This window comes from Opisthocomus hoazin, chromosome W (genome assembly GCF_030867145.1).
Source record: "Opisthocomus hoazin isolate bOpiHoa1 chromosome W, bOpiHoa1.hap1, whole genome shotgun sequence".
NCBI lineage: Eukaryota > Metazoa > Chordata > Aves > Opisthocomiformes > Opisthocomidae > Opisthocomus > Opisthocomus hoazin.
In genome coordinates this window covers 1,674,668-1,701,863 of record NC_134453.1, presented here as the reverse complement: position 1 = coordinate 1,701,863, position 27,196 = coordinate 1,674,668, and positions in this window count along the sequence as shown.

The window sequence follows — 27,196 nt, the reverse complement described above, 5'->3', positions numbered from 1 at the left end:
AGAATGGGATACAAAATTTTTTTTTATTTTTTTAACTGGAGAGCTTTATCACCTGCAGCAAGGCATGGTGCAGAGCTGCAGGTTACCCAGGCCCTTCGGAAGGGAGGGCAGCGCTGCTCACCCTACAACAAGCTGCTCCAACCCTGCTCTGCACCAGGCTGGCACCCACACATGTCACCAGTGCTGCAACTCCAGCAAGTGCTGGAGAAGAAGAACTCACACCTTATAGACCTCAGGCTGAGGGAAGCCTTTCCACAGACTTCAGAGAACCCTTTTTCTCCTTAGCACAGACAAATATCTTCACTTACCTCAATCAGCTGAAGGATAACAGTAGAAGCTGGATGAACCTAAGACAACCACCAGCTTCACAGACCACCAGATCAAAAGGACTATTAAAGTCCCTGCCTGATATGCCACAGAGGTACAAAATCTTACCAACAAACCAGAGCCATAGCTTGCAATAGAGGAGCCCCAAAACATCCCTTCAGGCTCAGGAGGACCTACCCAGGGTGATGCCTCCACCGGAATAAATAGCCTGAGTGCCAGACCATAGCAGCTGTGCCCCAGCTCGTTTATTTAAGTTATCTCAGGTGCTTGCAGCACATGTTGCCATTTATCCTAAGCAGCTCCTGCATTTGCAAGCATTAGCTCATGGGGATGAGGAGGGCTTAGCAAGTTTGTCATCCCTTCTTCCACATCTCCCGCTGAAGGCACGAAGGAGGAAATGCCATGTATAGGGGGGATATATTTTATACCCTTGAAGGGAATTGGTTATCTGATAGAATTCAGCAAACATTTGGACATATTTATCCTGTTCTCTGTTTAGCTGCATACCTCCAAGAACAGAAAGCAAAGGAAAAGCAGCTGTTTTCTCCCTTGGTGCATGAAAGAATATTCAGGAAAAAAACAATAAATGGGAAACCAAAGCATTTTACACTCAAATTTACAGGATTTTATTGTCTGGACAGAGACAATAATGATCTTGGATGATATAGGGAAGGATCCTGCCAGAAGTGTGATGAATCTAAACCAGGACTTAGAATTGACAGGGAATATTGCTTATTTCTAATTTGCCATTTATCTTAGAATAATGCATTACCTTTCCTCTGCCTCACTACTTCGGCCTGGAGCTGATACACTGATTTCAATAATATCACTACTGCTTTACAGCATGCAAACGAAACTAGCCTGAGGACCAGAGTATCTCGCAGTATGAAAAGTGTTTTAATATGGTTATTTTTGCGGAGAGAAAGATCTCTAGTACCAGCTCAGAAAGATGTTTTTAATAATTGAGCACGGTACATGTTAAAATGTTGAAAATTTTCTGACTCACAACTACAGGGGAACAAGTTTTAATGTTGCAGAATTTATCTGTTCTGCAACACGGACAGTGCTTCTCTCCTTTTGCCCTGCAGCACGCAGCTGGGCTGGAGAAGGAACACTGCTGAGCCAAGCTGGAGGTACCGTGCGGCCGGGCTGGCTGTGAGGAGGCTGCCATGACTCCAACCGGTGCATCTCCGCAGCGTTACAAAACATCGGAGCTGGATAAACCTTAAGCTTTGTTAAAAAGATTAGGCCAAGAAGTGCAAAACAAGGAAACATCTCCTTCTGGGATGAGTTACCACGTCTTTCTTCACTCTGAGGGTGAGGAAGCACTGGAACAGACTGCCCAGGGAGGTGGTGGAGTCTCCTTCTCTGGAGATATTCAAGACCCTTCTGGACAAGGTCCTCTACAACCTACAGTAGGTGACCCTGCTTCGGCAGGGGGTTGGACTAGAAGACCCACAGAGGTCCCCTCCAACCCCTACCATTCTGTGATTCTGTGATTCTGTGTGATTCTGTGATTCTGTCAGGGTAGCTATGCCCCCAGCTCATGAAGCGGGGAGATGCAGCCGTGTGGTACCCGAGTACCGCCCGGCAGCATCTGCAGAGGGATGCCGGCATCGGCTCTGGGGCCCTTCTGGTCCAAAAGAGACGGCGGCAAGAACAGGGAGCGCACAAAACAGTTGGAATGGGATGCATCGAGAAGACCAAGCTACTCAAAATGCAGGGGGCTGCTGTTGTTTCTGCACATCTTCTGTCTGACTGTGACCCTGGACCAAGCCGTCTTCAGTGGTCTAAGCTAGAATTAAAAGAATGAGGAGAAATCAGAATTTACCCAGAAACACAGCCCTGATTTCAATGAAATTCAGGAGCTCCTCTGTTCTCAAAGGAAAGCATTAAATAGAAGTGGCCCGTATTTTTCAGTCTGGAGATGTACTTGTCAACAAAGTGGTGGGGTTTTTTAAATATATATTTTTGAATCATTTTTCTTTTCCAGTGCTTAAATGTTTCTGAATATCAGTTATGGATACTGCATTAGACTGGTTATTAAGATAAATCTATTAAGAGAAGCACGCATCTATTAGTCACTATCTGGTAAATGCTTAGACAAAGAGGGGCCCACTCATTTTGCCCGGCAGAAATAAAGCTTCCCCTTGCTTTGAAAGAAGACACTCAACGTGATGAGCAGCCTAATTCCAAATCTGCTCAGACTAAACTCTTTCACTTCAGCTTAGTTTAGGGGAAACTATTCAGCTAAGCTGCATTAGGTACAACTAGCTTCATGTTGGTAGAGCCTCCCAGTGTAAGTTATTGCTTCGTTTGGACAGAGAAGTCAATCATCTAGTCCTTTATCAACACAACAACAACAAAACCAGTGATGGCTTCCTGGCAGCTTTCCTTTAACGCTATTGCCAGGGGATTTCAAGATACGTCAACTTTCCCACCCTTTGATCTCCAGCTCCTGGAGAAGTTCAGATTTTTGCCAGTCTGTTTCTTTATCCCAATTATTCCTCGGTAATCAAGTGATGAAGTGACTAACCACCAGCCAAGAGAGGAGCAGATGAGAGGTGGCAGGCTGTGTTTAAACAAGGAGGCTGGACGGATGAACAGAGGCGTTAACAACTGGGTCTGCTCCAAAGGAACGCCAGAAATAATGCGTCAGCTAAAAATACACAAGCCCTCTCTCTCCTCTTCTGTCTGTTGTGGCGAATACTCATTCCCCAGCTCCATACGAAGTCGTTCCTGAGAGTTATGTCTGTGCTGGGGAAACTAAATGGCATCAATAAGTAAATTCCATATGGCATTCCCTGAATTGTTTCAGTGAGGAGCTGGGTAACGGGACTGGGGTCTGGAGGCAGAACAGCAGGCTGTGCCTCAGCTGGTGCCAGCAAGGATCTCCCCAGTAAGTTACTGGAAGGCTGCTGGTGTGCAGCAATATGTCAGCAACAGGGGATTGAGGCCTTGGGCTTTTAAAAGAAGGGATAAAGAGCGGTGAAGGTTCGATCAGTGAGGCTCTGCCTCGCTGCTCCTGCTAGTTCAGCACCCAGAGTACAGGCAATTCGTATTTCCCTTTCAAATTTGGGTTGAATTCTCTGCACAGTGTTCAAATGCCGCAGTTCCCTTTCGTGACAGCTTGTGAAAGTCAACACTCTCCCGCAACGCCTCTGACCTTTTCAGCGTCCGCCGATTTGATGAGCTGACTATTCATGTTCTGCTCTTTTACAACCTTGATATCCTCTCGGGGAGAATCACAGAATCACAGAGTGTTAGGGGTTGGAAGGGACCTCTGTGGGTCACCCAGTCCAACCCCCTGCCAAAAACGGGGTCAACTACAGAAGGCTGCAGAGGACCTTGTCCAGGCGGATCTTGAATATCTCCAGAGAAGGAGACTCCACCACCTCCTCTGGAGATATTCAAGACTGGACCCTGAAAGATATTCAAGAGAAGCAGGGGAGAGGGAGGAAAGCGCATCTTGGCAGCTCGTTAAACACACGTGGAAAAGTCAGGGAGGGTCACAGAGCCGAATTTGGGATGTCCGCCTAGGAGACACATGCGTCACGCACTCGGTGGCTCCGTGCATCCCTCGGAGCCCTCCAGCCAGCCATTCGGCTGTGGCGTACGCAGGGACAGCCCAGTGCTCAAGGACTCCATGCTGCTCCCAAGCGTCCCAGTCAGGACACAGATCTTTCATTTCATCCTCTTTTTCAGTAACAAAGTGGCAAGGGCAAGCCCAACACAAGAAGTATCATGTAAATAATTGCATTATTTCTCGTACTTCGCATTTAAAGGAGTTTGATTTCAGGCTCAGATCTTGGCAACTACTTAGCGACTGATCTATTTCGCTTTTAAATGTCTCTTACAGCCAAGGCTTTTTCCCCTCTCCAAGGAGTGGCATGCACAGTAATTGCTGGTTTATTGCAGTTTAATCATTGTAGCATCCAGCTTCCTTGAAGGTATCCAAATGAATTTAGGATTTCTCATGTATTATATATATACGTGGGTGTCATCCAGGTCCAGTCTTGCCATTTACTTGGACTGAAGCACATTGCATTTAATTCTACAGACAGGCTGATACAGTAAATCTCTCCTTGCCTATAAAGTATCATTAATATAGTCATTGGTAATATATTGGTATGAAAGGTCACACAAGTTACAAGTCATTTATTATAAGAATTTAGGATGAGACTCTATGTGGAAAGTGTTAAAAGAATCAGGTGGTTGACATATCAAGAAAGCTGTCAGCAAAACTGTCATTAAAGATACCTCCCAAGGGGCAGTTCTTACTGAAGTTCCTTTGGTCTCAGTTCACAACACCTAAGTTCAGGAACCTAAAGCAGTGCCTTGCTTCTGAGTGCAGTCGTGTTGCACAAGAAGTGGAGAGAACTGATGCTTCCACAGACAGATTCAGACTTCAGGTGGCCTGGATTGTTCCTTAGCGGTGTATGGGTGAAGACAGCTGTAGTCCTAAATCTGACCCTCACCAATGTGCTGAAAGCTAGATGAGGTGGAGCTAGACCTCAACACTGCAGAAAGCTTGCAAAGGTGGAGGGGTTTTCTGGCTGGAACCAGAGATCTTACCTCCATAGCAAAGACCCAGGGAGCGATCTAGGAGCTCTGGTGTACCTACTGCCATTGCAAGTGGGAGGAAGAATTTGCCTGCAGGCTGTGGGTCTGGATGTCTTGGAGTAACAGAGAGTGGATTACCTCCAAGCAGGCAGGTGAGCTGCTCTAAAAGCAGCCAGTTCCCACCGGCTCCTGCCTGTGAATTAAAGAAAGTTCCATCAAAACTCCTGCATTTTTGCAAAGTGCTTTCGTTACAATGAATCAGCATTTGCTGAAGAAATCAGGTCAAGAAACTCGAGTCCATATTCCATCTTCGCAAGCCTCTGTAAAAGGATTATTTTCAAAGGTCACATCCACCTGCTTCATAGGTCTTCTAGATTAGGGAATAATTGAGAGTTGGAACAACGTCTACACTGCGCCGGGCTAAAAGCTGACAGCTGAACATGTTTTTCAGCTCTCAAATCTTAGCTCATGGATGGATTGCCTGAAGAGATCAGATGGAAAAAAATCAATGCACGCTGTGCCAGGGCAGCCCCTGTAGATAATGTTTATCTGCTATATGTCCATCAAATATTATATTCATCTATAAAATTTCAGTCAATAACAACAAGAATTTTACCTGTGCGTGTGCGAGGAATACAGACCTTGGTCTACTCACACGCTGTAGTGAGGAACGTAAGGGGGCTTAGGTTCCTGAATTTACCATAAATCATTGGCAGCTGAGTTCCTAAATACCCAAGAATTTGAAGCTATGGATTTCATTAGGTGGACTGAGCTCCTGCTATCTCACTCTAACTGGATGGATAAAACCTCTGCTTTTGCAAAGACCCTGTTTAGTTTTTCACCAAAATTTTAGCGTTTGTCATCCAGCAACCTCAAGTCCTGCCTCTCCACAGATTCCAGTAACAGCTAAAGAAGTTCTCATTCTGTAGGTAGTTAAGTGACCGTGAATGCCAACTTCAGTGCAATAAAGTTGGTGACAATTTTTAAAGGAATGTCATTTTATCAATTATTAAGAATCCTTGTCCATTTTTTCTTAGAATCAGGTTAAGTGGTATATTTCTTGACAAAAGTAAGTGCATTACTATAATAAAAAGTCCAAAGCAGAACAGGTACTCCGCAGAGCTCTGGTAAATGTGGGGCAGGGTGGGGTGGCAGAGTAGTTTGTGTGCCGTTTTCCCCTTTGTTCTAAGAGGTGAAATTCAAATTCCATGGATTTCCCCTCCACTCACGGTTAGTAGATTGTGGCCCCACCAGTCCTGGGTGGACGCTGGGGGGCTGAGAAGATGCTATAGTTGCTTTTTGGCTGAAAGTGAGAGAATTCACTTTCCTCCAAATTTTCAGAGGGCTGCAAAATGGATAGAGCAGGAGATGATGTGTACCTACCTGTTAAGCACTCTAAAAGATTTTCTAGGGAAATGGGAGATTATCCAGCATAGAAGAAGCTTTAAGAACAGATCAAATGTTAGTCAGGAATGATACAGGTGTAACAAAAAGCCACTTTGTCCCATTTAATCTCTGAATCTCATATTTTAGGAAAGAGCAAAACCAAAACATTGCCCTTTCTGTGTGACCTCTGGTCTAAACTACCTGAATTTTGAGCTGGTTTTGTTGAGTTAGGTTCATTTTAATTTATTTAGGTATTCTTCAGGTTATGATCTTTTTTATTTCCTCAGTAAACTAGACAGAATTTTTTCTTCTTAGTTCAGAAAATTTGGAATAGGGTCCAATCAACAGAGTAATCACAAATCTTTGTCACTTTATAGAACTCATTTTTCACTATCAAAATAAATGACTATTCCGGTCTTTTTGAAATGACACGCTAGAGACAATGCCCTTCATAAAATGTGGCACGTAACGAACCCATTATCACTGAATGCACGAGAACTTTATTTCGCTTTTCGACACAAACAAGAATTGCTCCTCAAGGGATTTGCTAATAAGATTCTGTGTTGCAAGGAGTTGATTAGGCACAAAGATAGAGCACAGCAATGAATCCCTCTCTCTATCGCTAAAGAGAGTTTCAAATGAAATACTCTTTCTTAAAAACCATAAAAGTACATTTGAGATTAATACTTCAGGATGCAGGGTCTGTTAGGATAATATAATAAGAATTTCTAAACTTTTCCAAAATCCGTAATGACCCAAGAGTTTCAGATGACATTATTCGTATGAAATTCAAGGATAGACTGGATAAACTTTTCAATTTGGATGTGTACCAAATTCGATTTGGAGTAAATCAAAGAAGTTTGCATGTGAAGAAACTTCAACTGTTTTTTTGTCATTCCCCAGTCACCAGGCGCCTATTCCATTTCGGTGTCACGGCGAGACCGTTCCCGTGGTAAATCCACAGTAAACTCCGCTGAGACCGTGGTCAGCACCTGACCCTGGGGCAGGATACCCCTGCACTCACCACGCCTTCCGAAAGCTCTGCAGGGGCAGAAAGAGTGAGACCGGTTTTTGATTGCGGAGAAGCTGAGTGAATCTGATCACCACACAGGCAGTGGTTATATAAAAATAAGTGACTAATTCTAGGGATTGAAAATGTTACATTTTATCAGTGTGTTCTCGACATATGCCGCTTGATTTCTAGACATCACGGTCTTCTCCTTGAGTAAAATCCCCAGTGGCCACTGGCACTGTTCGTACTGCAAACACTGCAGTGACATGGATAGGTCCTTTGGTGGTAGATTGCACCGCCACCACAGAAGAGTGTTGCTCCATCCATGTTGTGTCAAACCAGCCTGATATGAACACTGCAATTATCCAAGAACTGGATAATTATTGCTGAGGAAAGTTGAGAGTAAATTTGTCAATGGCGGAAGGTGTTAGTAAGTTTGCCCTATGTTTCTGTTGGCTCAGATATTTCACTCTATTCACCTCGTTCAAGGCAACACTCTGACGTCTTCATCTACTTGTTTCAGATGGCATTTTCTTATTTTTCCAGCATAATGGTTCATTGCTCGCAATATTTAAAGACACTTATCACATTGCCAGCTCTTGTCTTTCATCTAATTATGTCCCTGAACTTACTTTGTACGTTTTGTTGCTCCCCTTTGCAGTACACATCCTTCCTTGCTACCGCAATTTTCTTTATGGCCTGTGCAGTTGCATGAATTGCTTTCTGTAAGTAGTCTTTATTTCTCTCAGCAAGAAAAATACATTCCTTGCCTTGAGGCTACTGAATATTATCTGCATCTCAGAGACCATTTTGCTGTCTATACTGATTTGTTAGTTTATCTGCAGAGGTATCTCATGTATTACTTATTGCCCTCCACTAAAAACAGATGTTGAGCTGAAAGGTGGATTAGTTCCTTGGCAGGATTCCGCAGAATTCCTGCAAGTGGATGCCCAAGCACCCACTGCAGTGAAGGGAATCAATGCATCCACAACTTATTTTAATGTAGCTGATTAATCACATTTTTTAATCTGTAGGAATTTTTGATGAGTTGGTCTGGCTTACATTAGTTTGATTACAGCATTGTATTATCCTGATGGAAGCCAGAGCATTTAGGAGCTCTAAGATAGGGTCACAAAGGGAATTTGGGCTCAGGGTTGTATGAACATGGAGAGTACGTAGCAAGAAGCCAAGGAGGAGCCTGACAGCCGTAGCCAGGGACAGCCTCATCTACTGAGCCCTCCTAGTACCCCTCTGCTAGTGGCAGCTGGACCACAGGATGTCCAGAGGCCTCCACCCTCTTGTCTCTACGGACTGGAGTTACCTGGTGTAATATAACTGCCAGACAAATGTGTCAAAGCTCTGGTGGTGGTGGTGGGTGGAACTGGAAGAAGAAGAACAACAACAAAATTGTGCTGTGTCTTCACAATATATCTTACATTTTCCTTTTCCTTCTAAATGTAGCTAAACTAACTGTCATGGCTTACCTGAGAAAGCCTTAAATAACTCTGAGTATGTTTATTAGTTTTTATGATATTGTTTATGCACTATACACTGGAGAAAGGGATTTGAGAATTTGCACAGTAACTTGCAGACTAAAAATCACAGAAAAAAGTGAAGACTGAGAATGTCTCTTGTAGAGTGGGAAGATGAAAACACAACATCTGAATTGGTCGCAACACTCTAGAGCAGTGAAGAATAAAGAAGTACTGGCATGTTAAGACAGCATGCAAGTGAAAAGAATTTTACAAACATCCTGAGATCAAAGTTAACTTACATGTTACAGAAGATAAACTACATGCAGATTGATGTAACAGCATCTCCATCCACGCTATCCACAGGGTCATGTCCTCGCCGGTTACCTCTATGGTGATGGCTTTGCTCAACTGCTGTCAAACCAAGAGTTGCTGAGCCCACTCATGCGCTTCCAGCCTAGACATGTGGTAGCTGCACAAGTCAGCTTTGTATCTCAGATCTGCTGCATTCACAGGTGAGGAATGAAGATCACATCATAGCTAGAGCTAACTGGAGTAGAGAAAAGCATGCAATGGCACTTGGCTGAATTTGGTATCTCCCCTAGGCTAAACATTAGTATAAATCAAGAATGAGTCTCCCTGACTTACTCTGAAGTCACAGTGATGGAAGACAAAGAAAATTTGTCCCCGAAAATCAAAAACCAACAACAAGAAAATAAAACACACAAACAAAAAGATTTTAAATAAAAAGGTAAGAACTGAAACTAGCAAGCAGCACAAGAAAGGAGGGGGGGGAATGACACTTAAATATTGAAAAGACTTTAAACTAGGCTATTTTTTTTTCTTGCTGAAAGTCAAACATCTGATTTGGTTCCATTCCAGTAGCAATATTTAAAAACAGAAGTTCTGCATTCTGCTGCAGCCCCATAACTGCAGAGGTACTAACCTTCCCTGACTGCACCGCTTAATCTTTATTCAGGAGCCATAAAATACTCTGTAATCTCTGGTGGTTTTTCTGTGATCCCAGCCTTCTTTTGAATATATACAATATGTCCTGTGACAATACAAGCCATGACCTTCTCGGGTGACATATTGAGGGGGACTGAACGAACATAGGTCAAGAAAATGGCGGTAGCCTCGCACCAGGGAATTCTTTTGCCAGGCACCGCTGCGAAAGGTGGGGCAGTGGGGATTGCTTGGAACGCCAGTCGGGTCTAGAGACTCCAAGTTGACTTGGACAAAGCAAGAATGAAATATGAATCTCTACGCACATTCTAGTGCAAAATGACCAGCGAGACAGAAGCAGAAAAGTTCATGTTTGGTCAATTTAAAAAATGAAACTTCCCCTTCGTGCTCAGAATGTGCACCTTCGCGCAGGCTGACGACGGCTGGTATTTGCCAATATAAATGAAGGCACAAAGGTACACAGGAACACATGGTCAAGCTTTGGCAAATCAACTAAGGATTGATTACCTAATCCAGCTGATCCACTGTCCGTAAATATTTCTGTCCACATCTCACCAATTTGGCTGTAAGGATACTACGGCAAACTGTGCAGAACACTTTGCTGAAGTCAGGGTATATCAAGTCAAGTAACAAGCTGCTGTTCCTCTGTCCACAGAGGCAGTCAGCTCATCACAAAGAGCAGTCAGGTTGTTCAGAAACCACCTCTTCCCAAGCCCATTCCTGTCCTTCCGATGCTTTGAAGAGCACCCAGAAGGATTTTCTCCACAGCCTTCCCAGGGACTGAGGCTAAACAGGCAAGAGCTGGACATCCCCAGATCTTCTTCTCGACCTTGATCGTCACCGAAGACTGGTGAGTTTTGCCTTTTTCCAGCCAGGAATGTGTCCCCAGCACCATGTGGTTTCAAAAATGACAGAGAGAGGCTTAACAGCCAGATTAGCCAGACCCTTTTGCACCTTCAAGTACATCCCATCTGGTCCAATGGACTCAGAATCACAGAATGGTCAGGGTTGGAAAGGACCTTTGTGGGTCACCCAGTCCAACCCTCTGCCCAAGCAGGGTCACCCAGAGCAGGCTGCACAGCACCGCATCCAGGTGGGGCTGGAATATCTCCAGAGAAGGAGACTCCACAGCCTCCCTGGGCAGCCTGGGCCAGGGCTCCGTCACCCTCAGAGGGAAGAAGTTCTTCCTCATCTTCAGCTAGAACTTCCTCTGCTTCAGTTTGTGTGTGTAGCTGGGCACCACTGAAAAGAGTCTGGCCCTGTCCTCTTGATACCCACCCTTGAGATACTGGTAGGATTTTAAGGTCTTCTCTCAGCCTTCTCTTCTTCAGGCTAAAAAGACTCTTATATATACAAAAAAATGAGCCTCTAGTGATTTTTAGTTGGGTACCTAGATCCAGTAAACCTGCTTAGGTGTTGCTTAACTCGATCTCCTTCTTCTGTACCAAATACATTGCTTTCCTAGGCTCTGTCTCTGAGGGAGCTGGAAGGCTTGAGGGCAGAACTTGTCAGTAAAGCCTGAGGCTTATACCTGTAACCGACGCTTGCTCTGTATGGTTTAGACATATTACATTCACCCAGTGTCTGTGCACAGTGTGTATGGTTTCTGTGTCTGAATACTATCCTACACTCAATGATCTAATGAATGTGCTCCGTTTTCCCACATATCCTTAATTTATGTGCATAGATTTCACAAATGTAGCCGATTTGCTTCAGCTATCTTTGTGGTTACGTGGCGCAAGCTTCCAGTGGTCTGATTGTCCTGGCAGCGCAGTTCTTTAACACTGATTGCTATGTGCATAACTGTGCATGCAATTAGCTGTGCATGAAAAAATTCTGTTCAGTTAGAGACTGCCTTCTCACTTCAAGTCCTTGATTTTGAGTTTGTGTCCACTTCCATCTGCCAATTTTTCTCTAAGAAACAAAGCAACGAAAGAAAAATAATAAAAGGCCTCATCTAAATATAGAAATTCAGGAAAGGCTTAAAGATCCGTGGCAAATGTTATCCCTACACATTGTGATTTGGCGAAGAAGCGATACACAGTGTTTGCTGAACTGAGACACCAGAAGTTCTGCCTCCCTAAACTTCTCTCCATGGTATGTCGGGCATCTTCAAGACAGGTTTTTGCGGTGTATACATTACTCACGTCCATTACTTGATCGTGAAAGGATAGTCTGTCATCTGTGTTTCCTGAGCACAGACACAGCAATGGAAAATGCATGCGTGGCAATTTCTGCTTCATCTTGTATCCTTCATTTGGCGGCAAGGCACAGTAGCTGCTTCACCTGCCACTAGCTGTTTGCTAAGCAGGAATGTGGAAAAATGTTTCAGTCTCTCTCCCAAGCATACAGTTTTTTATATACCTTAAGAAAATATCTCTACGTGCAAGATTTTTTGTCATCTCCTATGCTAATGTTTGAGCTTGTTCCTGTCATGGTTTAACCCAGCAGCCGGCAACTAGGAGCACGCAGCCACTCACTCGCTCCCCCCATCCCAAGGGATGGGGAGGAGAACGGACAAAAAGTAAACTCCTGGCTTGAGATAAAGACAGTTTAAGAAGACTACAAAGGAAAGAATAATAAATAATGAGTATGCAAAGCAAATAATTCACAATACAGTTTTGCTCAGTGCCCAACGCCCGATTGTGCCACCAGTGCCCAAGCAGCGGTCACAGAACTCGCAGATTTTGCAGAGCTTGCTGAACTCACAGATCTCTCCAAACTCACAGAAAACTTTTTGCCCGCCAGCCAACCCCCATTTAGATACTGAGCACGATGTCTATGGTATGGAATATTTCCGTTGGCCAGCTTGGGCTAGCAGCCTGGCTGTGCTCCCTCCCAGCTCCTGCACGCCTGTGCATCAGCTGAGCATGGGAAACTGGAAAAAGTCCTGGATTTCTTAGCAACAACTAAAAACATCGGTGTTATCAACATTCTTCTGGTACTATATCCAAAACACAGTAGCTACTGGGAAGAAAATTACATCTATCCCAGATGAAACCAGGACAGTCCAATATTGCTGTGTCCTGCAATGTCCTTGGTGGATTTGATATTCCACCGCCACGTCCCACAACTTCATGGGCACGACATTTCTAAGAAGAATCAGATGTCGTTTCCTCATAGTGATATTGCAGCTTTTGCTACCAAACATGTTCAGCAATAAACTATGCTAACAGGCTTTGCACCTTAACAGGCTCTGTATCCCTCACACCTCCCTCACTTCTGGCAAGAACAGATTTCCACTTGATATCCTCAAGTGCCCCTGTAATCCTCTAATTTAGCACAAATGGGACACCCAAAGTGAAGAACCATAAAGAGATCAGTGAATCAGCAAGACAACGCTGTCACCGATAAGGGATTTCACTATTATTTAAGGATGTCCTGGACTAGCTGACCTTATTCATATTTATGGTTGTTGACAGCAAGGAAATAATTTTCATGCAAATAGCTGTGAGTGTACAAGTTGAGAATTCCAAGCTGGCTGGATGATGCCCTTCCACCTGACTAGGTACTTGTTCATCACACTTTTGAAATATAGACCAAGCTCTGGGTTTGGTGAGTGAAAGAATAGAGAGGTGTCTTGCTTCCATGATAACATCTTATGAAGGCACAATCTACGGTTCCTGGTGGAAGGCAGAGAAGGTTCTGGTTGGTGTCCGTCATGCAAGAACCTGGAGGGGGAGAAGTGCACTTTGCCAACCCGATGCGCTTAAGAAAAAAGAAGCTAATTTAAGGCAGTCATTCTCGATATTCCCTTGGTGACACCCTTATCTTCGGACCTTAAACAACATTTGCAGAGCAACTTCCAGCTATAGCAAAGCCATCTTTGAGCTTTTTTGCCTGTGTTTCTACCAAAGCCTTCAGAACTAATACAGACAGTAGAGTGTGAGTATGAATTTCAAGTTTCACTGGTCTAGTTTAATTTATCGTAACTATTAATGAAAGACATTATGACCTTTTTGTTAGAACTCCAGTGTTCTCCTCTCATCAGAATGGGAATAAAAAGGAGAAGCTCACAGCAATGTTGTCTCAATGAATATTCCCTAAGGTTGCTTTTTCACAGAAAGGACAACTGGGATCATGATTATTTCAGCAAAGACCAGAACAGGAAGAGGAGAGCTCTTTTAATGTTGTTCAAGGTGACTTTCAGGCAACTTGGCTGAGAAGATTCTACAGTAAGAATATTTTTCTGATGAATAGGTTGAAAATACGAGCACTGCCCCAGAATTAAAGTCTAGGACAGTAAAGCAGATAACATGCATCATTAGGAAGCACAATATTTCCATGCACTAAAGACAATTGGAGACAGAAAGTTGGAAAAGCTATTTTGCCAAGTCCTCTCTCTTATAAATCAAAATTAAAACCATGGTTCTGAAACTGTAAACAGTTCTGAAACTATGACAGTTTCACTCTTTAATTATTTCACGAACTGCGTAGGGTCTGCTTCAAGGCAAGTTTAGAAATGATGTTTTAAGATTAGATTTTCAAAATACGATATAAAATCTGATAAAATTCTGGGGAATTTTTAAGATCCTACCTTTTAGATTTCTTTGAAAATCTTTGCCTAAAATGGTATAGCTGGTATGAAGTTGAAATCATCCACCATTACGTTGTCAGTATCAATCTTGCTCAGTTAGAAGAGTGCATCTTAATTGCCACACTTTCCTCATAGCAACCAAGGAAGACATCCAGGACCCTTAGGGGAAAATCTGAATTTGAATAACCCAGTGAAATATATTCTGGTTTTGATCACATGCACCTCTTTTCATCATGCAGGAATCCACTGACAAGCCCCAGTGCCTGGTCAAGACCTATAAATTATTATCGGTTAAGACTAGAACTGATCAAAATTTTCCAAAAATATAGCCTGAGGCATTACAGTTTAAATTCAATGTCCAAATATTATATCAAAGAGAAGTGTGGAACTCCATCTCTTTGATGATTAGTATAAACTTCTTTGCTATTAATGAAAAAAATTCTTCTTGTTGAGAATCTTAGGTTAAATACATATTATGAGCATGTTATTTGCCATCTGATACTTGTCACTCATTTTCAAGTTCCCATTTGAAAAGCTTTGTTCATCCATTTAATAAACAGAAAGGATACTCTGTCTGGTGGTGGACACAACAACCTGCTCTGCAGGGAAAGTGAGATCGCATCAGTGAATGAGAGGCATATAGGAATATAGGGTGAGGGGACCACTGGATTTGCAAGTTCTGGACTTCACAGCACCCAGAAAATGTCAGATAATTCATGGGTGTTTACCAGACGTCCATGTCACACATTCCCATCCCCCACAGATTATATATTCCACAGCTCTACAGGATCACAGAATATTCTATGTTGGAAGGACCTCTGAGGATCATCTGGTATTAGATCCTCTGCTGCAAGCAGGGCCAACTTGAAAGTCAAATCAGGTTACTTAGGAAATCCAGTTTTGAATATGCCAAAGGATGGAGACTTCATACCCTTTCTGCGCCTCTATTGCAGTGTTTGACAACCTTCACTGTGAAAACTTCTTCCCTAATATTTGTCTCAATAATATAGAACAAATGATGAGCTACAGAAAAAGAAAAAATCAAAGAAAAAAACCAAAAAACCCAAACCCCACAAACAAGCACAGTTGCAGCTTGCCACGAGAAGAAAGATCCATGGAAATGATTGGTAAATCAATGGAAATTATTTCCTTACATAGCAGGGAACTTGTAAAATAAAACACCCGGAATGAGTCTTGGGTATGGACCATGCCTCATGCTTCAGCAGATGGCAGAAAAACCAGCGCTGGGATTTCCAAATTATTCCTTCCTGATCTCAGGTCAAGCAATTGGTTTCACCTTAAGCAAGGAAGGAAATCACCCCAACCATACTAATACCAGGGATATCAATACCACGAGGAGCTGTGGTGCACCCCGACGTACCTTCTGTCTCTAGGTATGACTACTCACCACTAAACCACAGGACAACTCCCTTCCCTCCTCCTCCTCCTCCCATTTTACAGGTCAAAGAACGTAGAAGTATGGAAAAACATTCTGCCCAGTTTCTGCAGGAGACCAGACCAAACCCTGCAGCGTGTGATGAATAGAACTGAAATGATGTACAAACAAACAACAACTGGATCTTTAAATAAAGATGCCAGTGATTCTGCTGCCAAATGATGCAGATCACAGGCTTGATTTTCTGTCTCTCGCAAAGCTCTCTCAGAATTGCCGTGATAAACATAATAACCTACAGCATAAAATATTTTTCCCCACTAAATGTGTTTGAAAGCTTGTTCCAGAACTTTACACCTCGTGTAGTTAGAAACCATCTAATTTCCAGTCTTTCATAACTAATTTACATCCATTTGATCTTCCGCCAGAATTAGCCTCCAGTTCAAATGAATTCCTCCTTCTTTGATATTTATTATCCTCAGTGATTGATACATTCGGGCTGGCCACCAATGGACACAGAAATGCATGTGTAGCCCCCCTCCTCTGCTCTCCAGAGGGATAAAGCAAGAGTTGTGACACTGGTCAGGTGATGGAGAGGGAAAATGTTCTTTGCAACATTGTTCGGCGCAAGTCTGAATAAAGGCAGGGTGCTTCAGTAATCAAGATCCAGGATGAAGATCACTTGAGCAAGGATCGGGGAGCTATTACGCAGAACGAATTGGCAGGATGTAGACACATCCTGGATGCAAGGAGCTCCAGATCACAAAGACGATGCCAGCTTACCGGCCTGAGTGACAGGCAAGAATATTGGGCTGCACACAATGATTGAAAAAGAAGAATGGTATTGATAATGATAATAGTAACCAGTTCGACAACAACGCAAAATGAGCTGGTTATTATGATAATCTTTGGAGACCACCATTATTATTCTAAGAGTCCCCATCTGCAGTCACCAGACTCTCTATTTGTATGCTCTGACAAACATTAAACCGTGATGCGTTCTTTACTCAGGGATTCAAAAAACAAGCAATATCATGAAAATGACTGTTTTTAAATTGTGTTGCTAAAGCAAATCTGAAGGTAAAACTATCCTGAGCGATGTTCTCCCCTCTTCATGACCCACCCTTCTTGTATTTGTGCCTTTCCTTCCATCTCCTACTTGTATGCACAATCGGAGCTCCAAATAGAGAGTTTCAGTCTCTTTTACTCATTGGAGCCGCTGGACAACCAGAATGATTTCATTAAATGATATACCTCCATTCTGCTAATAGTATTTTAATAATGTTTCAGATAACAGTCAGGACATTTTTTGCAGTTTTTCTTTTCATCGTTTATCTTCATTTATAAGGATCCAACAAGTTGAGTGGCCTACAGTTGATTTCAAATGACTTCTTGTAATATATGACTAAAAATGGTAAATTATTTTATCAGAGGCTGACCTCATTTTAGGGGAAAAGCTATTCTGGTTACCTTGTAAGACACAATTAATCAATTTTTAATGTCCTAGATATGTTTATCTTTGACACAAGATGTAAGTACGTACAGTGTAAGAGGAAGCATTCTCTGCTTTATTTACTTTCTAACTTACTTTCTGTAGTTCCTGTTCTTTGATCTAAAAAGGTAGAAGAACAAATCTAAAATACGTTGATTGACATATAGAGCTAGTTTAATAGACAAAGTAAACGACAAATCTCTTGATCCTACACAAAGATAGATGCTGCTAAATAGGGAGGAAAGTATGATTATTCCAGCTAACTGTGTGCTTGTATAATTGAAACAATTGCTTAGATTGGTAGAAACACTTTGTTAAAACTGCACTGTTTTATTAACTAATTTGTCAGGAAAAGAGTTTGCTTTTGGTAGAGAATGCATTTTTTTCTTTTGCAAGAATCTCAAATGCTGACTTGTTGTTAATGTTGTTTTAGGCTGAAACCCCAAACTTGAAATTTGAAAACCTCTAGATATTTTCTTCAAACATTCTCAACTGATAAGAACACTATTACAGTTCTGAATAATCATATTTTTTTCAACATTACGGCACGCCCTCCTGTCTTGCTGTAGTCCCTCAGGAGAGCTCAGGGGTGTGATGTTCCCACCAGGTCCTGCAGCCTCTGCCCTCAGCCTGTCTCCGAGAACATACCCGAGCTGCAGATCTCTCTTGATGGGCGTGGAAAGCCCAGCTGCAGAAGATACCTGAAGAGGAGACTGAGACATAGTGCCCGTGAGGGACAGAAAAAGGTGAATGTTACACAAATCTGACCCAAATCAGAATCAAATGAATTTAGATTAACAGAGAAATATAGTGCCTTTCGTATCAGTCGATGACTAGATATTTTCATCACCATTTTCACAAGAGAAATGTTCCATTCTTGGTAAATATTTTTCTACGAAGATGACAAAAACTATCCTAGGACCCTGCTTTCTTCTTGACCTCTCCAAACTGGAAAGGATTAACCAACTACAAACGCTGCAAGTTGCCTCTTGCACCTCCGTTGCCGTCGTGATGACCGTGTCCAACCCCTTTTCCCCTGTGCGGTCTGGTAAAACCAAGCCACTGCCAGCAGGTTCTTAGGGCAATCCTCCCCTTCCTTTCCCCTCCTGCCCTCCGAGCACTGCTTTACAAATCCAATGAGAAAATATGCAGAACTTCTGGTGCTTCTCCACTTGCTAACAGCTACGTGCGACGCATCAGCCTGTGGCACACCCCCAGCTGCACGCGCGCCAGCCAGCAGCGGCCCCTCCAGCTGCAGAAGGCTCAAAAACCCTTTGCTTTGCTTGGAACTAATCACAGGATACAGGAGCAAATATTCCAGTATCTAAGACAGCTTTTTGTCCCCGTTTATCTTTGTATTTTTCCTCCTGGTGTTTTGAAAACTTTCCTTTCACTCTCAAAATAACTGTCTACTAAGGTAGCAACTCAGATGTAGTTTGTCACCCTTAATGCTTGAGATTATATACTTTATAGACAGAGATTTAAGTAAATATTATACATATATAGTGTTTGTATGGGTTTTATATGCATGCACATAAATAATCAAGAATATGAAAATCTATGATTTGTAAAAGAATATTTCAGTATAAAAAAACCACGTGAAATTATAGCAAAAAACCCTCACAGCAAAAATAAATTATACAAAAGCCACATGTAAGTGAATTTTGAGAAAATATAATACGATGTAGACTCATACTAGTAAAAGTTATTTTCAGCCTTTGGTGGTGTTCGTGTAAATGCAGTGGTGTGGTGCAGGCTTGGGCATTACAGCCATACAGGGCTCTGCTTGCTTTCCCCGCGAAGCTCAAGTCTGTATTCTGCAATTTCACACCCTCTCCGATGTCCCTGCAGTATTTCTCTCCTGGATCCTGTCATTCAAGCATCACAACCTGTCGCTCGTTCAGGAGCCCATGGCCCTTCCTGACCATCCCAGGCTGAGACATTGATCCTTGAGAGCAACATCATTGCCTGTCTTCACAGCATTTTCAGACTATGCAGGAAACAAGGGGGGAAAAAAAAACCCTTAGATTTTGAAAGCATTTTTACATTATTTTGCTTATGACTCCCATTTATCAAGAAGTAATCTGTGCTGTCATGAGTGGGTCCCATACTGCACGATGCTGAGCTGTTCCCGGGAAGTGCTGAGCGCCTTCTGTCAGGGGGCTAGACTGTACCAGAAAGCATCAAGCCGTTAGTGCCCGAGCACCAAACAGGGGTGGCTAACAATAGCGACAGCATCGATTCCTTCCCCTCAAAGACAAACTGTTTTGATTACAAATGATTCATTGAAATTAATGTCCCTCAGCATATTTTGCTGAACAAGAGCCTGCTTGGAGAGTAAATAATTCAGGAGACCAACCTACTGCTGAGGTGTAAAACTTCCTGGAGTTTCTTGCTGTTAATATTTTGAATTTTTCTATAGAGCTTCTAGGAGCTGCACCAGTAAGTGTCTGATTTAATTGTAACTTCACAGGTCAAGATCAAATTGCAAGCTAATTCTGGGTAGATGAGTCAAAGACAAGCCATAGGGATCTGGTGTAAGTTAAAGGAGATGAGGGTGAATCAGAGGCAATGAGTTGGGTTTTTTATCATATGAACACTTTCAGCCCTTTCCTACCACAGGCAGAAACCATGGGTTTGGAAAACAAATATTGTACTTTTTATTTGAACCAAATTTCTTTACCCACGCCACAAATTAAATGTTAAGCTCTTAGTATTGAAAAAAAACCTTACAATATGTTTACTCTACTTACTTTCTAACTCAACATTTATGGTGGTTTCTTATCCTACAGTATTTTCCTTACCTTGGACAACAGAGATGTGTTACCTCTTCCCTCATTAGCTCCCAGGCAGCTGTACATCATGCGCTAACAAAATGCTGCAGTGTTTGCATCATTCTATCTACTTTCAGGCTTGATAAGACAATTATTTGGTGGAATTTCTGGGCCTGTGTTTTCTAAACAGTCTAGGAGCTGATCCCCGTGGTGCTTTCAAGCCTTAAAGCTTGTAAATAAAAATGGTGAATAGAAGATATTTGGTTAAAAGTCTCTCACACACGTGCACGCACTCCAGCGTCTACAGAGAGACAGCTCCATTTCCACTGTAATTAAAATACGCACACAGGAGCCTTGCTAGTGATCTCAGAATAAAAGCTTCTATTTTCTGAATATCAAGGTAGGGACAAAATTCACCCAACATTTGTATTTGTCAAGAAATTAATGCTGTGCTAATCCCCTTTGGGATGCAGCAATTTTCACCTGTCAGAGATGTTGTAGTCTGAGGGCAACATCACTCCTATCCCTTCCTGTGCTATTTGAACAGAAGGAGAAGGGGGGGAGGGGGGGAAAGAAAAATGCTCATCCTGCAAATGCAAAGGGGAATGGCAAGCTTGCCTCTGAAGGGCCCAGAGAAAGTGAGCATAGGCGTATACGTGGCTACTTGACAGCCAGAAGGATCCAAATTTGGGGGTTGAATACTCACCTGGTACCTCTGTGAATTTCTGGAGGCGGCCAGCAACCACACATTGTGACATTTTCTGTTTAAATGTTCTTACTGTCTACTATCCATGATTTAGGATGCACGACTGTTGGGAAAAGGGACTGTGGAAGGATCTGGACATCCCAGTGGATACCTGAAAAGGAGAAAAACCCTAACGGTAGGGAAGGTGGAAAACTGCAGAAGCTACACCCTGCCAAGCTCCAGGCTGAGCACTTTGCCTCTCCAAAACTGGGGAGGTGGGGGACTGGGGTGTATACATATAAATACTTTTTAACACAGATATAAATAAATTTCACTTGAGACTCTTAATTGTTAATTAGTCCACTTTAAAACTAGATATGTTAAATTCATTACAGCAGTAACCCAGTCTGAGATGCATTAGTATTCATCTTCAATGCTTAATCACTACAGTGTTCATTTAAAATTCTTTCAGTAATCTAGTCGGCAAAATTTCAAGTTGATGTAAATGTCAAAAGCAAAAGACAGAAATGTCTAATTAGCTAAGTACCTCAGTTGTTGCCGTTTCTTGGCAAATCATAAATGAACTTATGTAATGCTTGTTGCAAGAGGGTACAGGATTTGATGGGAGTCTTTGAAGGAAACAAAGAGTAGCTTGTGGTGACCGGTTGCCTTCGCATTCCTCCAGGCATTATTTCGGTCTAGTGGGTAAAAACAGATCGCCTCGCGTGGCCCGTTCGTGTAGGGTTTCTTTTCATCACATACCTGTTTGCGAGGACGGGATTTCCATCCTCAGAAATTCTGAAAACTCAGCTGGAGAAGCTCCAGAGCAACACGGTTAATTCTGAGCCTGGCTCTGCTCTAAGCAGGGCCCTGGACCAGACGACATCAGGAGTCTTTTCCAGCCAAAGTTATTCTAAGATTAGAAGGAGGGTTACATTCCAAGCAGGGCCAGTTAGTTCACGTTGCTCAAGGCCTTATCCAGGAGAGTTTTAATGGTCTCCAAAGAGAAACAGCCCACCGTCTTTCTGGTCCCTCTTCCAGTATCTAATTCTTCAATTCTGGAGTTATCTTCTACAGTTAGTCCATCCATGGGGAAAAAAAAAAACCCTGAATCACAGAATCACAGAATGGTAGGGGTCGGAAGGGACCTCTGTGGGTTATCTAGTCCAACCCTCCTGCCGAAGCAGGGTCACCCAGAGCAGGCTGCACAGGACCTTGTCCAGGCAGGACTTGAATATCTCCAGAGAAGGAGACTCCACAGCCTCCCTGGGCAGCCTGTTCCAGGGCTCCGTCACCCTCAGAGGGAAACATTTACTATTTCAGATTCCTCAAAAAAATAAATTGTTTTTTTTAAAGACAGCTTGAACAGATTAAAGAGGAAATGATTTTCTTTTAGGTGAAAGGGGGGTTTATTTGTTTTCATTACGGCCCAAGGAACATATACAAACTGACTGCAGCACCATATGGGTTAGTTGTGTAACGATTGTTTTCACGTCTTGTCCGCACTTTGTTGTGGCTAACTTTAAACTGAAAGTGTAAATTGGATCAGTCTGTCAGTGTTTAAGATCTTCAGGCAGGAAACATTGTATATTTGTTTGGCACGGCACAAATTATTAACGAGTAGTAATTAGTACTACCCACTAATGAATTCTGGTGTGGGGTTTTTTTCTCTTGTTGTTAGGTATTAGTCAAAGTCTAAAGCTCCTTTGTTTTTCTTTAGTGAAATTACTAACCAAGCATCCTGGAGAAAGAAAATTCATGACCTCGTTAAGAGAGCGCCATAGACCTTTCCTATATTCATTTTTGTTCTGCCTGAAATTATGATGCCTGCCATTAAAACGTCGACATTCACCATGAGTTACAACACCACAGAATACAAGATGCTGCAATTATTTCCTCCTCTTGATCTAAGAAGTGCTGAGAAGTTTTCGCTGCCAGTGTAAATGATTTTATAATGGTGACTACTGCGCATCAGGGTAACATCAAATATCTACTAGCAGTGACCTAATGTAAGCAGGGGTAGGAAAAAAAATGTTTGTGGCCTAATTTCAAATTCCTGGAAGCACAAAGGAGTTTGAAGAATTGAGTCCCCATTGCAATCAGCCAGGTTCCCGTTCTGCTAGGGAAAGGCTGAACGTCGGGCAAAAATATTGGAGTCAAAAATAAAAAGATGGAAAAAGAGAGGAGATGAGAAAAGGGGTAAAGGATAATGAAAAGCTAAATAGGAAACATGAATTGGCGAAGAGGTATTAGTAATTTGGACTTGAAATAGCTTACCTGGGACTGATTTTTCAAAGACTGTGTGGAACCTCTCTCTTGACTTTCAGAGTCACTCAGGACTGAGCAGAGAACGCAACCAAAAATTAGCAGTCACTTTTGTAAAGAGCTTGCTTGCCAGCCTTCAAAGTGCATCTGTGAGTGGAAAAAGCCCTTCCATGCCCCGTTTCCATTTTACCTTGATGGATCCCTTGAGCCGCCTCCCGCTTTTACAATCCTTTCATATCTTCTTATCTCCTGGCATTGTGAGTTTTGTATCTGAACTGGCAATCAAGTCCATGGGGAAAGCTCCCTAATGGTTTAGCGATCTCCTGCTGTGGTCTGAGGGCCTGGGATTGAGAGCTGTTAAGGACACTGAACACACCAGGGATGCCATAGAGATGTAGTAAGTAATAACAAACTTACAGAGCATGGTTCTGTCCGTTGCTAAAGAAAAAAACCACATCATACCAGGTCTGATCTGAAACAGAATGTTTTTTGGAAAATAAAAAGGGGTAAGATCTAATCGAGTACAAACTTACTCAGCCTCAAGCACTTCAGCAGTTTTACTGAGTTAAGGCAAGAGACTTCACAAAATTTGAAACCCTCAGATTCACCTGACCAGATTAATCAAATTCTGCTGCACTTATGTTGCAACTCTTTGTGTATGCGACAATAGATTAATTATATCATTGAATTAAAACTCAGTGGCAGCCTTTAAAATCTACTACATTGATCTCTACAGTGTCTCACTGTAAGCCACATTTAAATAATACTTTGTTAATTTAAAAAAAAAAAAAAAGGAAGAAGTTTTGTGTTAGAGCAAAATTCCCGAAGGAGAGCTCTGCAAAAGTAAAAGAACCACCAAGAAAGCAATGGTAACGTGCTTAATCTGAATAATTGCTTAGGGTAAAATGAGAGAGGAAGAAATAATTCTGTGCTGTGAGAAGCAGGCTTTTCAAGAAATGCAGTGCCACAAACAGAGAAAGCTAAATCATTTAGGATATTTAAATAAATACCTCTAGCATAAGTTTAGAAGCCAAAAGGCCATCTCTGTGATCCCTGCTGCGGCAAAATTTGTGTTTCTTCCTACAGAAATAGTTCCTCAACTGGAGATATGAATCACTAGTGCTAATGACATTACAGGAGGGCTCAGTGCAAGAGAAACCACCTGTTCAGTCCAAAGCCCTGATTAATGAGTGATAACGAGACACAGGAATAAAATCTGTGTGCACCTAATATCAGCTGGTAGATAGGTAGGGAGAAAGGGAGGTCTAAGAATCCGTTGGGAAAACTAACTAAGATCCGGTGAACAGGACAGACGCCTTCACAAAATGCACTATTGGAAGTAAAATAGGGGTAAAGATAGACTTCTAAAAAAGAGAGCAATCTGAGGTGAAACAATATTTTTTAGGCTTTTTTTGTTTTCAGAAAATTGTAGCCAGGCGGTTTTGATTTTTACCTTAAATGCTCTGTTTATATCCTCCCCCTTTCTCCCCTGAAAGGCTGCTAGAGCCTCGGACACAGTCTCATGACCAAGGGTGAGCCAGCTTGCCAGAAAACAGGCACTGATCTCTTTAGGGAGGTGCTCGAGCCCAGCTAACGGGCTCCAGCCACTGTTGTCCCTTGGCATTACGTGGCAGCGGTTACAGGAGCAGCTTTAGGGAAGTGAAAACGTGCAACGCTCCCAGCTGAGGATGCATACACTTTGGAAGCTGAAAAAAATAGGCAATTAAGTTAGGAAATAACAAAATGGTATGCTCAAGAATGCTTCTTAAAGCCTTCAGTTCAGTAGAATAAATCCCCAGCCACTCTCCTCCACTCTACTTCGACCAACATAGAATCACAGAATGGAGAACATCAGTGACTACTCCTGTGTACGTCCACCACGAATCCAGCCCACAGTGTTAAACAGAAACCCACGCCTTGCTAAGGAGTAATTTTTTTGAGCAGACCCGTAGAACCTTTCTGCAGGGGATATAGTTTGTATTAAATACTGCCAGGTGGCACAAAATTCCTATGGACAATATTTGGTTGGTGGTCTTTCTGTCCTACCTAGGTCTTTTCTAGAAGGGAAAGAACAAAGCACAAAAATTAAGCTATGAAGCCACTACTATCATTACAAAAAAGAACTTTATGTTTATTCCTATACATAAAGGGAGACAACTGAAGTTCAAGAGGATTCACCGTCATAGGATTCACCATCATAAAATACCAGGGTAGTTTAGTTAAGTAAATAACAGCATTTGGCAAAAAATGGGAAAATTCAGGGACTCTGATTTTTACAGACTTAATAGGCAACCTGAAGTTATAAAGATCTACAGCTTTTCTCAGAAAATCTCAGGGCGACATCTAAAGCCATTTAATACTGAAAAACAGGACAACAAGTGAAATAATAAAGATTTATTATGCTAGAGTTTAACTGAATAAATCAAATAAATTACACTCATGGCTGCTTTAAATTCAGCATATGAAGTTAGTAAAGGGGAAGGACACTAAAATTGACTGTCAGGCAAATACAGGACATCATTCTTTTAAGAAATTTTAACAGAAGTTTATTAAACCCAAAATAATAAGTCCCACCGCAGAGGAATTATGGCTGTACATGAACAGGTCAATAATTACAATGAAAATCTCAAATCAGAAAGAACCAGCTAGAAGGGAAAAGAGGGGAAAATAAGTAAATGATTAGATATTGGCTGACTGCTAATGCATGTAACGCTTTCCAGAACTGGACTGGGTCATTCCCCCACCTCTCAGAATTGGAGACAGAAGTCTGTCAGCCCGGACAGAAGCACCCGTAGCTCCAAAGCCCTCCACGTGATGCTTCCCACCTCGGCTGGCAGCTCGAGAGCAGGATTTCACAAGTCCCTTTGAATTCCCCATGCTGTTACACGCTCAGAGACAACTTACCCTTTAGTCGTCTGATTTTAACACTGCTGACCCCCACCTACTTCTCCTTAATTAAAGACACTCGACTATAATTTTCTTTATAGGTAGAAGGGTCAAGGACCTTAGTTTCTCACCAGAGTGCCTTCACAATTTTTCTCCAGCCCAAAGGGGCTTCAAGGATGATTTGGTAAAGTCCTTGCTAAACTGTTGCTTCAGTGGAGTTTGCCAGAGAGCTGGATTTAAAAAAAAAAAGACTAAAGGAAAGACCTCAAGCTGCGTTAAAAGTGGGAGAGATGATTTAACCAGTTTTCTCTTGCATTTCCTGCTCCTACTTGAGGACATGAGAAGAGGCAAGAGAAAGAGGGAATGCCTCGCGCTGTGCTCAGAATGATACCCAGCCTAATTTGATTAGATTTATGAGAGCATAACAACTGAATTTATCAGTTTTTGGCACAGTCACCATTACAGAATAAGCCTGTGTAATATTCAGTCTGCTTTGTTTTATGGAGCTTTTTATAGAAAAACACTGTACCCGCACAGATGTGTGCATCTGCTTACTCCTCTTGCTGCAGCACCAGCAAGACAAATCAAGTTCAGAACGCAAAAGATTTACAGTTAGGCTGAATTACGAATACTTAAACTAAAAGAAAACAGACTTTTTCAAAACACTAGACTAAAAATACGGTGGTTGTTAGGCTGTCGGTGTATTGAGCTCATTACTGTTTGTGTTGTCTCGTGCTTTTCTGTGATTTCCTATCTGCATCTATCCATCTGCTAACTCCTATATTTAGATTGCAAACATTTCTTTGGATGTTTAGAGCGCTTGGGTCTCTTCGTCCTGATCCATGACCAATGTACTCTGAGATACTGTTGTGATATTAATAGCAAGTATGTTATAGCAAAGCAAAGCATAAACAATTTTCACATGTCTGAGTGGTCTCTGGTGAATTAAAACAGCCATCTGCTGTAACAACACAAATCTAAAATTCTTTCCAAAACAGAAGAAAAATGTAATTGTATTTCTATTTCCTCTGCAGTATTTTAAACGTGGTGAATCTTAGAAGAACCTAATGAATGCCGGGCATCTAACATCTTTACATCACTCTCATTTAGCAGAAAGGTTATTCCCTTATTTGTCCTGTCCAGCAAACCAAGCTAACAATCAAATATTTTTTTTTAGGCATTAAATACTGCCAAAAAATTTGCGCTATAATTCTCTAGAGCTCAGAATGGCACTGTTTACAAATAATATTGTACTTAAATTCAATAACCTTGTAATTTGTCCCCATGCACAGAATGGCATTCCTTGTCATTTACATGAATGAAAGAAATAATGGTAATCTGGTGAATATTTTTTTTTTAGCCCCTGGGGTTTTTTTCCTTATTCTTTTTATTATTTATAGAAGGCATTTGAGCCAAGTAAGTAGAAGTTGCTTTATTT